The sequence below is a fragment of the Papio anubis genome, chromosome 2 (genome assembly GCF_008728515.1).
Source record: "Papio anubis isolate 15944 chromosome 2, Panubis1.0, whole genome shotgun sequence".
Taxonomy (NCBI): Eukaryota; Metazoa; Chordata; class Mammalia; order Primates; family Cercopithecidae; genus Papio; species Papio anubis.
In genome coordinates, this window is record NC_044977.1 from 76101502 (window position 1) to 76117278 (window position 15777).

At 39.8% G+C, this 15777-nt stretch overlaps 1 protein-coding gene and 1 pseudogene across 5 annotated transcripts in view; one reads left to right on the forward strand and one right to left on the reverse strand.

Annotated features, from left to right (window-relative positions):
• The window catches only part of PRICKLE2 (prickle planar cell polarity protein 2), a 354301-nt gene that overhangs the window by 266166 nt on the left and 72358 nt on the right, over nt 1-15777 (forward strand). The window lies entirely within an intron of this gene.
• LOC108583933 lies at nt 6936-7687 on the reverse strand (annotated as a pseudogene).

Here is a 15777-nt window from a genome sequence, read left to right on the forward strand (position 1 = left end):
TTCCAAACAACTTCCAAAAGGTCCCATCTCCCAACACTGTTGCATTGGTGAATCAGTTTCCAACACATGAATTTGGGGGGACGCATTCAGACCATAGGACCACTCTTCAAGTACCCAAGCTTCCTCCCACCTCATGCCTTTGCACTTGTTGTGCTTTCCTCCTTTGTTCACTTTTAACAAAGCTTCAGTTATTCAGTGTTTTTGTCTTCCTTGTTAATATGATAGTGATCTTCTGTGACATACTTTTTAGTACCGCATCTTAGATTACCCATGAAAGATTTTTCTTCCCATCTTGATTAGCCTGCATCTCAATATACTTCTGAACCAATTCACCAGACCTTGGGTTCATATTCACTCAAGCCAAAGTAAAATATAATTTTGGGTAGTTTCTCTTTAAAACAAAAATCATGTGAATACTGAGAATGTTAAGATCATTTTATGCCTGTTATTTTTCACACATCTTTGCTCCCTTCACTTAACACATAACAACGGATTCTGAAACTCCCATTTTCAAAGGTTACTTCCTAAACATGTGGTAGAAAAGTTAAGGTTGATGTTTTTCTTTTCAATTCATTTTCTGCCTAGTTTCAAAAAGGGTCTAGAAGAGCTGTCAGTATAATAACTAAAACAAGGTGAAAGCATGCTATAGGCAACAAAGAGAAACGAGATAATTATAATAGATAACAAAACTAAAGGGCACTAGTAGAGTGGAGCACTGTTGTTAGCTAACCACTTAACAATATCTCCCGTTTTGGATGAAGACTGTGATAGCATGAGGATGAGCATTGTTTTAGACTGGATGTCGGGACTGTCGGGATGTGGAAAGGTGCCTGCCAGAACTGTTTTTTTAGGTCTGAGCCTCATTGATACTCAGTGCTTGTCTCTCACAATTGTTAGCTAATACCTTTCGTTGCTTCTCGTGCCACTTCTAGAGCAATCAGAAGACCGTCGTGAGCCAGGAAGAGGTACTATATAAAGTGAATTCTATAATCTGTAAAATACAATAAAGTGAATGGCCTGAGACTAATAATTCAGAAGCTATAACTTGCCCAATTATCAGTGGTGATTTATTTCCTAGGTCTTCTCAATGAAAATGCTACACACAGCTGAGTTCCCAGATCATTTCATTTGTTATAGATTCTAATGGCTGGGGCCAGCATCTTCCCTGTGATCCTCAATTGTCTTATTAAAAACAGAAGGAAAGTTGCTTATGAAAGGACTTAAATGTAAATGTAGATACATTGTCTGACTCATTTTCTCCCCATTGATTTTCACCATAATTTCAGAGAAGTTTACCACAGAAAAACATTTGTTCCCAACACGTAATAAAAATCACTCTCGGCTGGGCAGTGGCTCATGCCTGTAGTCCTGGCATTTTGGGAGGCCAAGGTGGGCGGATCACCTGAGGGCAGGAATTTGAGACCAGCCTGGCCAACACGGTGAAACCCCAACTCTACTAAAATTATAAAAATTAGTCGGATGTGATGGCACTTGCCTGTAATCCCAGCTACTCAGTAGGCTGAGGCAGGAGAATCGCTTGGACCCAGGAGGTGGAGGTTGCAGTGAGGAGAGATAGTGCCACTGTACTCCAGCCTAGGTGACAGAGTAAGACTCTATCTAAAAAAACAAACAAACAAACAAAAATAGCTCTCAAATTGTCAAATTCGTAGGTACTGAAAGGAAAATGGTGGTTTCCAAGGGCTTAAGTGGGAGGAGAATGGGAAGTGAGTGGTTAATGAGTACAGAGTTTCAGTATGGGAAGATAAAAGAAGTTCTGGAGATGGATAGTGGTAGTGGTTGCACAACAATGTGAATGTATTTAATGCCGCTAAAAAATGGTAAAAAATGCTAAATTTTATATTCTGTATATTTTACCACAAAATAAACAAACACATACATACATAAAATAACTCTCAGGAGTTGGAGCAGTCCCTTCAAGGACCACATGGCCTTTGTTGGGGACCAACCTGGGCACATTAACTTCTCTTGCACAGACCAAAGGGAAAACAAATTCACCAAGCCTGAGTTAGTTCCCATAATCCTCATTGTGTAACATACACACATAACATTCAAAGTATGCACATTACTCAATAATGCAGTTGATTTCTGCCTTCTTTGGAGTTTAAACTGATCCATGTGGCTTTCATGATTAAGCAGCCACTCTGGCCTGTTTAGTATTTAAGGTTTTAGCAGGAATTGCAAGCTTGAAGAATGAACTACACTGTTCATTGATTCATCAAATACATAGGACAGAGTGTAATCCTTTGACTAGTTTGTGGAGACAGTGGGGTGAAATGGATAGAGAATGAGCTTTGAAGTCAGACCTAAATTTAAATCCTGGCTCAGCCCTTTACTCCTTGATGATCAAATGGTTTATACTTTTGTTGATCCACATTTTTCATGATTCTCTATTTGCAAATGTGCCCACTTTCCAAAATTTATTTGTAACCCCAAAATCAATACTTGCAGCAGCACTTTCATGGTCATTTGCGGACTTTACTTGTAACCTCAAAATCAATACTTGCAGCACTCTCATGGTCATTAACAGGCATACACAGAGGGATAAAAAATTTGAATTGCCCAATGTATACATGGCCAGCTGGGGTAGAACAGCTAATTCTATGCTTTCTTATTCCAGCTCACAGACTGGATAAACAAATGGTCTATTTAGGGCCACTTTTTTGCATCTTATGCTTTTTGTTGATTTCACTGTTTAAAATAGCCCCAAGCATAGTGAAGTGCCATCTAGTGTTTCTAAAAGCAAGAAGGCTGTGATGTGCTTGATGGAGAAAATATGTATGTTAGGCCAGGCACGGTGGCTCACACCTGTAATCCCAGCACTTTGGGAGGCCAAGGCAGGGGGATCACCTGACGTTGGGAGTTCGAGTCCAGCCTGACAAACATGGAGAAACCCATCTCTACTAAAAATACAAAATTAGCCAGGCATGGTGGTACACGCCTGTAATCCCAGCTACTCGGGAGGCTGAGGCAGGAGAATCGCCTGAACCTGGGAGGCGAAGGTTGTGGTGAGTCAAGATCGTGCCATTGTACTCCAGCCTGGCTGACAAGAGCAAAACTCAGTCTCAAAAAAAAAAAAAAAAAAAAAAAAAAGAAAGAAAGAAAGAAAATATGTATGTTAGATAATCTTCAGTCGAGCATGAGTTATAGTGCTGTTGGGCATGAGTTATAGTGCTGTTGGCCATAAGTTAAATGTTAATGAATCAACAATACATATTAAGTAAGTTGCCCTTAAACAGAAACACACATGAAACAAGGATTAATTGGTTAACAAAAATGTTGGCACCAGAGGCTCACAGGAACCTAACCCCATATTTCTCCTAGGAGGAATGTTTAGTGTACAGAAATTCAGTGTTTGCTGTGATTTTATAGCACATAACTGCCACAAATAAAGAGAATCACTTGTGTTTACCTTTGCAAAAGGTAATATCCTGCTTACATAGTACTCCATTCTTTGCGTGCTGTGGCAGGGATTAAGGCTATTTACAAATGGTTGGTTCCCTCTTCTTCCAGGCACAAAGGGGGAATGTACTTTCTCAGTCCCTTTAAAGTTAGGCATGTCCATGAGACTTGCTTTCACCAATGAAACGTGAACAGAAGTCACATGTATTATATCTGGGAAAAAGCTTTTCACTGCTAGTGTTCAGTTCCAACCATCCTTTTCTCTGCTCCCAGCCTCATGGAGGCATATCTCCATACAGAGCCCCCATCACCTGGGTCTCTGCCTACCTATAGGAGGATACAGTGTGAGACAGAAATAAAATCATGGTATAGATAAGGGTTTAAGATGCAGAATATATAAAGAACAACTACAGTTCAACAAGAAGACAACTCAGTTAGAAGGTGACTGAAGGACTTCAATCAACATCTCTCCAAAGACGATATACAATTGGCTGATAAGCACATGGAAAGATGTCCAACATCATTAGTCATTAATATAATGCAAATCAAAACCACAATGAGATACTGCTTCACACCTACTAAGATGGTTATAATTTCAAAAACTGGAAAATAAATGTTGGTAAGGATGTGGAGAAACTGGAATTTCTGTGCATTGCTGGTGGAAATGTCAAATGGTGCAGCTACTTTGGAGCGCTGTTTGGCAGTTTCTCTAAAAGCTAAACAGAATTACCGTATCATCCAGCAATTCCACTGCTAAGTATATATGCAACATAATTGAAAGCAGAGATTCAAACATAATTGTACACCAATGTTCACTGAAGCATTATTCACAGTAGTCAAAAGGTAAAAACAACTCAAGTTCTGTCAACAGATAAAATGGATAAACAAAATGTGGTATATACATGCAGTGAAGTAATAGCCACAAGCAAAGCTCTGATACATGCTACAACAGAAATTAGCCTTGGAAACATTATACTAGGTGAAATAAGCAGACACAAAGGACAAACATTGCATGATTCCACTTATATGAAGTATCTAGACTAGGCAAATTCATAGAGATAGATAGTAAATTAGAGGTTACCAGGGGCCGAGGGGAGGAGAAATGGAGTATTATTATTATTTGGTATAGAGTTTCTGTTTAATATGATGAAAAAGTTTTGTGATGAGATAGTGGTGATGATTGCATGACATTGTGAATGTACCCAGTGCCACTGAATTGTACACTTAAAAAAAATGGTTAAAATGAGGCCAGGGTGGCTCATGCCTATAATCCCAACACTTTGGGAGGCTGAGACGAGTGGATCACCGGAGGTCAGGAGTTCGAGACCAGCCTGGCCAACATGGCGAGACCCTGTGTCTACTAAAAATACAAAAAACTAGCCGGGTGTGGTGGTGAGGGCCTGTAATCCCAGCTACTTGGGAGGCTGAGGCAGGAGAATCACTTGAACCCGGGAGACGGAGGTTGCAGTGAGCCGAGATCACGCCGTTGCACTCCAGCCTGGGCAACAAGAGTGAAACTCCATCTCGAAAAGAAAAAAAAGAAGGTTAAAATGGCATATCTTGTGATATGTATGCCACAATAAAATTTTTTAATTAAAAAACACTGCAGTATGAAACTAGTGATATTTTGGTGGTGGTTGACATATTGTGGCATACTCTAGCTCATCCAAACCAAACCTTCTTTCCTGTCTGTTTCTCTAAAGTGGCGTAATATAGGCCCTCTGAGATTTTATGGCTATATGCAAACTGTAACCTGCAGGCCAAGGTCTTGCCTTCACTGATCTTTTGACATTTTGGAACAGGAAAGACCGAATTCTCACAATTGTTTTTATGATTCATTTGAAACTTAGTGGGCAAGGCAAGTTACTCAGACTGAAAGTAGCCATGGTAGTGAGAAATATATCCTTTATAATGTATAAGTGATTTCCTTGGTTTTCATATTTTCTGGTTGTTTCTCAATCATTTATTTAATATGCAGAAATGAAACTGCCTTAAACGAACTGACTTGAAACAAAGTTACCTGTATTTTAAAATGGGTTTCCAGCAATGTCCTGTGATCAGCAAGCTCCAGTCTCTTACAAAAAGAATTCTTTCTTTGGATTATAGCATGTCATTATGAATCACCTTGGACACTTGAAAACTTGAGTTGGTCCTAGAATTTCTTCTGTCTTTGCTTTCTAAACTTTATTCAAACTGGCTTTGTATAACCCTGTGAAACTAATAATAATAATAGAGGGGGGTAATGGACTGATTATGTTATATGTGGAGGGCAGAATCAAAAACAATGATTTAAAATGCACAGAAAAGATACCATGTAGGACACTCCTAAGGACTCCACATAAGAAAGAGATAACTCAAAATTCAGATATTCTTTGGACACAGATTTCTTGGTGTCACCCAGTATTAGCATCTCCTCCTTTCCTACTAACGGAACCTGATTGTATTCTGGGCAGCAGTATGCCCTACTAAGGACCATGTTTCTTGGCTTCCCTTGCAGCTAGTCCTATCCAAGGGATTCTAAATAGGAGGTTAGTACTTCTAGTAAAACTCTTTAAATGTTGTTCATCCAGCTGCCTCTTACCCTTACCCACCTTCTTACCTGGAAAGTGAATGTGATGGTTGAGACTCCAGTAGGCATTTTGCAATCTTGAGCACAGAGGTCACTAACATATGGGATGGTGGGTGCAGAAAGACAGGAAGAGCCTAGATGCTTCATGGTTTTTATAAAATGCCAAACCAGTCCTAGACCTCTATTCTTAGGTCATGATTACTAGCAACCCAAAGCAATTCTAACTTCTAGTTTTGTTGTTATTTTTAATAATAATAAAACTGATCTGACAATTATGTACATCCTTATAGTTCACAGTGTATTTTCATCCTTTTGTCACTTTATTTTAAAATGTGTTTATTTTTATTATATTTTATATTGAACACCAACAAAGAAAATAATTGTAATAATTTCAAAATGCAATACCTGGATATAATAAATATCCTGTATAAACAATGACACCAGTCAGTATCTAGAAATGTATGTAGATGTAATGAACAAAATGACTAAACTATAAATCTAAGATAACTTAAAGCTATGATCTTTGTTAATTTAAAAAAATTCAGTTTCATATGAAGAAATTCAGGAAGAAAATTTCAGGACCCTTGATCAGAAGCTTTCGGTGCTCATTATACTACTTTGGTGTAGACAAATATTCAAATAAGGCTAAAAAAGAAGAGTGTTTCCGTTGAGGACATGATCTAAGAATAAGTGAACTAGTGTTCTGTAGAAACTAACTAGCTAGCCATCAGGATATTTCCACTAAAGGACTCCTTATACTAGCAACTAACCATGTTGAAAAAACCTTAGCCAGTATTACAAAAACAAAACATTTAGAGTAGTATTTATGAACACAAACATAATAGGTTCCTTGCCTTCTACAAATAATCATCTTTGAAATGCTAAAAGCAGGTTCCAACTGGGGTTTCTATCTGCCGTGAGAAGGTGCAGTTACACATGGGGTGATCTACTGATTGACTTTCTCGAAGTATTCTTTGGAAACAGTTTGATTTTACTTAATTTTAGGAGGCTCTAGTGTCCAGTTTGCTGGGCAGACTTCTCCATGGGTTTTTTACAAACTGGAATACCTTTACCAAGCAGAGGGTCTCTTCTATGCTTTAGCCCACTGGGAGGTCATTGACACTCAAATGCTTGATGACTTCATGGGGGTCAATTATGAAGACTCCTCTTAGTGCAAACCAGGACCTTGTACCAGCACACTGTAATCTCAGGAAATGTGTTTAGTTAAATCTGACAAAAGTGTGATGCTCATGTGGCCCAAACCACCATTCTTTCTTGGTATATTTATCCAAACAAGATGGCTAAAGTGGGAATCCACTGAGACTGCAACAACTTCACAGTTCACATTGTAAAATTCATTGTCTTTATCACTAAAAGCAAGAAATTGTTGTGAACACACAAAAGTGAAATCCAAAGGATAGAAGAAAAGCACCAAACATTTCCCGTTATTATCATCAAGGCTGAGATCTTTGAACTCTCCATTGACAAAGGCTGTACCTTTAAAATAGAGTGACAGAAAGGGCATGGTATGAGGAAACTTGTGCCAAAGGCAAATTCTGCTCGACCAGAATCAGACCACAGTATGTTTGTCAAGCATGTTTTCCCCAGAAGCCACAGGCCTAAGGACTACAGAGACAGGATGGTGCGCACATGTCGGGCAACCAAAGCCAGGAACAGCCTTCCCACAGCAGCCACCATCTTTAGTGCATGCAGGAGCCATCTTTTCATCACTTTAAATCCTCACAATAACTCTATGAGATGAATACAATTATTCTAGTCCTAGAGATAAGGACACTGAAGTCCAGAGAAGGTAGTTAACTTGGCCAAAGTTGCCCACTTAGAATTTGTCATGGTTAGGACTCAAACATTCAACGTCTAATGCAGTTTCTTTCTCCTACACTGTAAGTAAATATTAACTAAGTTGATACTGGAGTAGCTATTCCCAAAGTGGAGAATCTTTTTTTTCCCTCTATTAAGTATAAGAATCACTGACTTACTAGAACACAGTTTGATAACAACATGCTAGCATAAAAAAGGAGTTTCATTAAGGTTTGGGCGGGGGTTTCGTTGTTGTTTTTCTTCTTCATGGGGAACTACACTGTGTTTAACTTATCCTCTTTACTTTGAGAAAACAGAACACCCACCAATACATAAATAATTGTGAGTGTTCATCAGTTCTTATTATTCCTGGGAGTTTAGAAAGAAAACAGGGAGAAAAGAAAAGGGTACTGTAGAGAAAGGGCAAAATTCTGGGGATTTGGAAAAGACTGGGAGACAGAAGAGCTGTGACTACTCTGAAGTATGTGTCAGCTGAAATAGACAACTTGACTTAATGTGTGATTTGCTGGGACTGTTGAAGACAGAGTTGGGCAACAGATAAGTTGTCATCATACTCTTTGAAGTGCTCTTTAGCTGTTTAATCTCCTTTATAGCTCTTCTACTGCTCTTTTTACTTTTTGAAAGAGAATTTGCTAAGGATATTGACCATTTAAGCTTCTGACAGTGATAAGCTAGAGCCGGCCTCATACTGCCTTGCAAGAGCCAATTGGTCAGTTTTCAGGAATTTTGTAAATCAGTTGTTAAATACAGCCATTATGAAAATTTAATGATATAAACTTATAATTAAATAAATTACATTTTTTAAAGATGATAAATACTTGAAATTCGTCACTTCCTAATTCTTTTATCCTGTTCCACTGTTATCTATATTCTTGAGACTGTTTTGCCTGTTACATGTGTATGGCGGGAGTGCTGTGTGATGCTATGTGTATCTCTTCCCAATTCCACATCCAGTGACGTCACATTGGTGGCTTGAATGTGGGGTTCATAGTGGGATCACATACCCCATGGAAATTGGCAAATGCTACAAATCAGTGCCTAACTTATTTTTTATTGAATCTTTGTACTGTTTTTGTCTACCTCTTATGGTTTTTGCATTATTTTAACTTTGTATTGTAGTCATTTGTCTACTTGTCTTATACCCTCTGCCGAATGTAACCTCTTTCCACCTGGGGGTGGTTTCTCATTCGTGTGTGTGTTCTTTCTCCACAAGCACTCAACAATTCCTTACACTTGTGTATCACAGATAACATAACAGAATAGCATAGACTGAGTGGCTTAAACAACAGAAATTTATTTTCTCACAGTGCTGGAGTCCAAAAGTCAAGGTCAGGGTGTCAGCAGGGTTGATTTCTGGTGAGGCTTTTCTTCCTGGCTTGCAGATGCTCTTCTCTGTGCACGCTCCTGGTTATCTCTTCCTCTTCTTACAAGGACTCCAATCTTATTGAATAGGGTCCCAGCCTTATGACCTCATTTAACCTTAATTACCTCCTTAAAGGCCCTATCTGCAAATACAGTCACATATAGGGGTTAGGGGTTTGATATGTGAATCATAGGGGGTACACAATTCTGTTTATAACATAGACATTTATGAATTATGCATTAGAGTGCTTCAAAGCCAAGAAATATAGAGCCTTCAGCCTGTTGCTCTCTCTTTGTTAGTTACACGATATCATTTCAGCCTCTTATTAATGCTTCAAGGTAGATATTATTGTCCCCATTTTACAGATGGAGATATTAACTTTCTATAAGAGATAAAATAACATGCCCAACTACATGCAGATGGTAAGTGTTACATCCAGTATTGGAACCCAAACAATCTGACTCCAGAGTCCAAACATGTAACCCCTATAAGAAAATGCCGTCCTGTTTTTTTCATACTTGTATATGTGTGTATTTTATCTAAAGGCAGTATTGAAACTGTTGTGAAATAAAGTTGGCAACTGTTGGGGAATTTTTAGTAGGGCATATATGCAAATGTGTAAACAATTTGCAAAGGGTGTTTTGGTAAAATTGGGATAAGGGAGTCTATTTAAGTGTAACTTAAGTAGAAAATGTTCAAACCCCAAGTTCTTCCATTTCTGCAACCTTTTCTATAAGACAAGATAAAATAAATGTCAGATAATAAATGTCAGATAATGCTCCAAACTAAATGGAAAGTATTTTCTAACAAAACATTGACATTGAATATTCTAAATAAAATAATAAACTAACAGTGTTAGAAAGAGTGGGCATGTGAGAGCTAACAGGCATAGGAGCAAAGCAACTCATGTGATTTTGAATTGTAGTACCAGCTTAGGGCATAACATAATTATTTTCCTTAATTTATTCAAACAAAGTTAACTCAACTTGAAAGAAACTCTCTGGCTTCAAATACAAATGGGTGTCACTTTTGTTGCTTCTTCTGAAATAAACAGTACATTGACAGTTATTCCATGCATCCTTTACTTAGCATCTCCTCCACCCACCCCACAGCACTAATCTTTGGTGAAAAAGCAAATGCTTTGATGGAATGAAAGAGAAGCTTAATGAGTTTTACGCGGGTTCCTCTTGAAACCTCACTTGTGTATTCTGTTGCTGTATGTGTCTGTCTAGATCCTCTAATAACCCAGACAGCTAGAAAGGTAAGGTTTGAATACAGAATGCATCCATTCAAAAAACACTTATTGAGTATCTAGTACATGCCAGACCCTCTTCTGGGGGTATATAGCAAACACAGTCCTAAGTACTCACATTCTAGAGGGAAGAGAAAGACAATAAACAAATACATCATTTGTCAGCAACTGATAAGTTCTTTGACAAAAAGCAGACTAAGAGTTTATCAGTTTCAGCACTGTTGGCATTTTGATGGGGATCATTTGCTGTGGGGGCTGACCCACGCGTTGTAGGAAGTTTGGCAGCATCCCTGGCCTCTACCCACTATATATGCCAATAGTGGCTCCCTCTCCAAGTTGCAATAACAGAAAATGTCTGTAGACGTTGTCAAATATCTCTTGGAGGATATTGTTACCCCCAGTTGAGAAGCACTGGGTTGGAGGATAGGGGATAGAGGTGCTAATTTATTAGGATAGTCAGGGAAGACAGCTAAGGTAGCCATTGAGCAAAGACTGGAAGAAAGGAGGATGACAACATGCAAATATCTGGGGAAAGAACCTTTCAGGCAGAGGGAATGGCTGGTGTAAAGGCCATGAGGTGAAATGAACAGCAAGGAGGTCATTGTGAGCAAAAGACCTGAACAAAAGGAATATGGTAAGAGACACAGTCTGCCAGGTTGTAAGGAGGCGGGGTCATGGTGCTATATTGAAGACTTTGGCTTTGCATCATAGAGGCATGAGAGATAATCCAGGGTTGTTGTTTTGGGGGGGTTTGAGGTTTGTTTGTTTGTTTGTTTGTTTGTTTTGAGATAGAATCTCACTCTGTCACCCAGGCTGGAGTGCAGTGGCACATTCGCCACTCACTGCAGCCTCAACCTCCCAGGCTCAAGCGATCCTCCCAGCTCAGCCTCGAGAGTAGTGGGGACCACAGGTGTACACCACCACAGCCTGGCTGGTTTTTTTTTAATGTTTGTAGAGGCATGGTCTACCTTTGTTTCCCAGGCCAGTCTTGAACTCCTGGGCTCAAGCAATCATCCTGCCTTAGCCTCCCAAAGTTCTGGGGTTAGTTATGAGCCACTGCACCCAGACCATCCAGGGTTTTGAGCAGAGCAGTGACACACCCTGGTTTATATTCCAATAGAGTTGTTATTGCTGCTGAATAGAGACTCAACTGCAGAGGCACAAAGGTGAAAGCCAGGTCCAGAGGCAGCCATAGCAATAGTTCAGGTGAGCACTTAGTCATAGCTAGACTGGTCCTGCAGGGGTGGTGGAAAATGACTGGATTCTGGATATGTTTTGAACCTACATTCAACAAGAATCCCTGTTGAATTAGACATCAAGTGTGAACAAAAGAAAAGAGTCTTTGAAAGATTCTTCTTTGAAAATACTGCAAATGAGCTTTTATTTCTGATTTTGATCCTAATCCTAGGGGAGTTTAACATGATGGAGACATTGTTTAGGCATTAGGCATTAGACTGTTGTTTCCTAAATTGCTTCCTGAGTAAACCAATTAAAATTATAATGTGGGCCTCCAGGAGAAAAGGGAAGGAGCCAAACTTGGTACAATTTCACCTCTTAAATGCCACTTAATAGCACTTTTCTCCTATTGCTTGGGTAATGAAATTCTGGCAAATAGGGGCAAAATGAACACAGGGGCCCTCACGAGCAGCCCATCCCTATTTGCTCACAGCTGTAATGCTACCTGATGATCCTCTAGGTTCCCATTTGGGAACCACTGTGTACTTTTTTAAAGACCACCACGTGCAGCAGATTCAGGCAGCATCTTTCCCTTCTCTGTACAACCTGCCTTCTGAGATGCTCAGGTGCATTTTAGATATTACCTCCCCAAATTGAGGTAGATTAAACAAGGTTCCAAGCTTCTCAAACTGCAGGTGAGGGGAAACATGAAATAAAGGCTCAGCGTTTGAATTAGTCCCTGGGTTAAGTTGGATTTTATAAAACCTTCCGAATGTATCAGCTCATATCTGAGATTACACTTCAGGAGGGTTGGCCTTGACCTTGTGGTTGTGTTTGGCTTTTCCTTAAACTAGTGTTTCTCCTGGTATGGTCTGAGGTGTTTGTTAAGAGTGCACAGTTCTGGCCTCCTTTTCAGACCCAGAGGGATGAAAATGGCAATCATCTTTAATAAAGGTCTCAGATGATTCTAAAGTATGCTACTGTTTGAAAACCACTGCTGTATCATTTAGGAATTGCATTCACTTCCTAGCAACAGAGACTGTAAATAAAGAAATAGTTTATTTCTCTCACTCAGAAGTTCAGAGAAAGGCAATTCAGGGTTGGTCTGGTGGCTCCATGGTATAAAAATTTTTTTAAAAATTTTTAAGTCCAGGCTCATAACTTTCTGTCCTACTATCCTCAGGTTACAGCTTCCATTCCCATTTGTGAAGTTACTTCATGGCACAAGATGGCTGCTGGAGCTCTAGCCATTGCGTTTACATTCCAGACAGGAAGCAGGAAGAAGGGGGAATGGGCAAAAAAAGGTCTTGGCTAACAACTGCCTAGCCTCCTTTAAAAGAGTCTCCCAGAAGTCACACCCTTCCATGTCATTGGCCAGAATATATAAGGCCACATGTAGCTACTAAGGAGCTGCAGAAATATTTATTCTTAGCTGAGTATATTGATGCTCTCAGTAAAATGGGGATGTTGTTAAGGAAGAAAAAAATGGATATGGGTGGGAAAACTCTGCCACAACTCCCTTATACCACCATGCCATGGTGTTGTGGAAAGACTGTGTAATTTGGAGATTTTTCACATACTGTCTGTTCATTTTGGCTTTATTTGGGAGCTGTGTGTTGGTTATGTTCTGGAGAATACTGAAGGAAAATGTGTTCATTGTTTCTGTGGTCAGCCAGGCAGACCTATGGAAAATCTACTGTATCTGGGTATGGTTTGGTTTTTTCTTCCTTCTTTCCCATCCATCTGCCAGTCTCTTCAGTCTCTTTTTTTCTTGATAAAGGAGAACAGAAGGAGAAGATGGGGAAGTCAAGCTCAAAAATGGCTCTGTCACTTTATAACTATGTGACATTCAATCTGATGAGTATGAAATACCCACCTCCAGGGTGTGCAGAAGTTTTATGAAATACTGTGTATAAAAACACTTCAAGCCCTAGGGTCACTCAGTAAGTCAATAGTTCAATGACCGCTTCCTTCATTCAGATCAGGCTTTTCCAACCTGTGGTCCACAGGCTGCATACAGTCCAGGATGGCTTTGAATGTGGCCCAACACAAATTCATAAACTTTCTTAAAATATTATGAGATATTTTTGCCATTTTTAAGCTCATCAGCTATCATTAGTGTTAGTGGGGTTTTTTTGTTTGTTTTTTGGTTTTTTGTTTGTTTGTTTTGTTTTTTGAGACAGAGTCTCGCTCTGTCACCCAGGCTGGAGGGTGGTGACATGATCTCAGCTCACTGCAAGCTCTACCTCCCGGGTTCATGCCCTTCTCCTGCCTCAGCTTCCTGAGTAGGTGGGACTACAGGCACCCGCCGCTATGCCTGGCTAATTTTTTGTATATTTAGTAGAGATGGGGTTTCACCATGTTAGCCAGGATGGTCTCGATCTCCTGACCTTGTGATCCGTCCGCCTTGGCCTCCCAAAGTGCTGGGTTTACAGGCGTGAATGTTAGTGTATTTTATGTGTGGCTCAAGACAATTCTTCTTCCAATGTGGCACAGGGAAGCCAAAAGATTGGGCCCCTCCCCATCTAGATGGTTAAGAACAATTGATTCTGCAATCGGCCAAGAAAGTCTAACTTCTCCTTTGTGGGTTACTGCTTTAAGAAAATAAGGATACTTTTGATAAGGAAAATGTTGCCACCCAAAAATGTGAGCACTTTGCCCTTAGGATTTCTTGTTCTTGCCAGAGCTGGTGGAATCCCCTGCTGAATCATATATCTAGATGTAGAAGGAGACACCTGAAAAGTTGGCTGAGATTCAACAAGTTCTCTTCCCTTTTCTGGGCCTTCTAGATCTCTTGAAGAAAATGGGAATCCTACCATTTGCCTGACAACTGCGTAAGGTTGGTTGGTGAGGGAAAACAGTAGAAAGCACTAAAACTCACAAAGTGTGGTCCCTGGACTAACAGCAGGACCTGAAGAGGAGTCAGAAATGCAAATGTCCCCACCCCAGGCCTACTAAATTAGAAAGCTGTGTTTTAACAAGCCTTCCAGGTGATTCTGATGCAAGCTATAGTTTGAGAACCAGTGCTCTAAATAAAGTGCTTTGCACACTTCTTAAAAAAAAAAAAAATCAGCTTACTTTTAGTACACTTTTCTCCCAAATGCAGAGTCGTTGCTTCTCCAGCCTCCATCTTTCTGCCCAGGCAGAAATGCTATCAAACGTGCAGTTCCTTCCAACAAACCTCATCTTTCCAGCTGGGCGAGGCTTTGCTTTGTAGACTTTATTTGTGCACTAACTAAAGCACTTGCGATCTGTCTGACACACACTGAAGTTGCTGCCAAACCTTTCCTGTTGCAGAGTCACACCTTAAATAAAGGCCTTCAGCTATTTCATTTTCATAAGCCAGTGTATTGTGTTCAAAATGCTTTTGTTTAGGGGAAAGTTACCTAGTATGATTTCACCGAGGGTGGAATCACAGGACACCTTTATCTGGGAATGTCTCAATGGAGCAAAGTCTCTAACACAGTCAACAGATGTGCTTTTGAATAAATATGCTCAGTATACACAGAATGAAAAATACAGTTATCAGCATAATGGGTAATAGCTTGGTAATGATCATCATTGACAAAATTCTATTGGATTTGCTTATTTACTCCAAAAAATGAACAAGTGAAACATGTTTGGACTAAAATGAACAATCTGCAGGATTTTCAGGGATTGTGCCAAATTTTGTTTTTGTAGTGCCAGAAAGTATACTCAGTATTTTCCCATTACCCTGGGTTCACTTGATGTTTGTTTTGGGCTATACAGTAGTTTTATTGTGGAGGATGCCAGAGGAAAATGCAGGCAGCATTCCTGTATCCAGCCAGATAATTCAGGAGAGCTGTTTCTCCCTCCCTCCTATCCATCTGTTAATCCCCTTTGCTCGATGAAAAATTTGGGAAGTCCAGCATCTAAACACCAGGAGGCGACACAAAGCTAACATTAGAGGGATGCGTTTTTCACCTGGGCTTCAATGGACTTTGAAGAGGATTGGAGGTCCTGAAAGGACTAACTTATTCTCCTTCCTCAGAGCAAGCCACATCACCTACCATGTGATATGGGAGTGATTTGGGAGGTTGTTAATTTATTAACTGATTTATTTTAGAAATGGGGCATCTTGCTATCTGGGTGAGTTCTTAAGTCATCTATCAAATTATTAGTTGCCTTGTGAGAAGA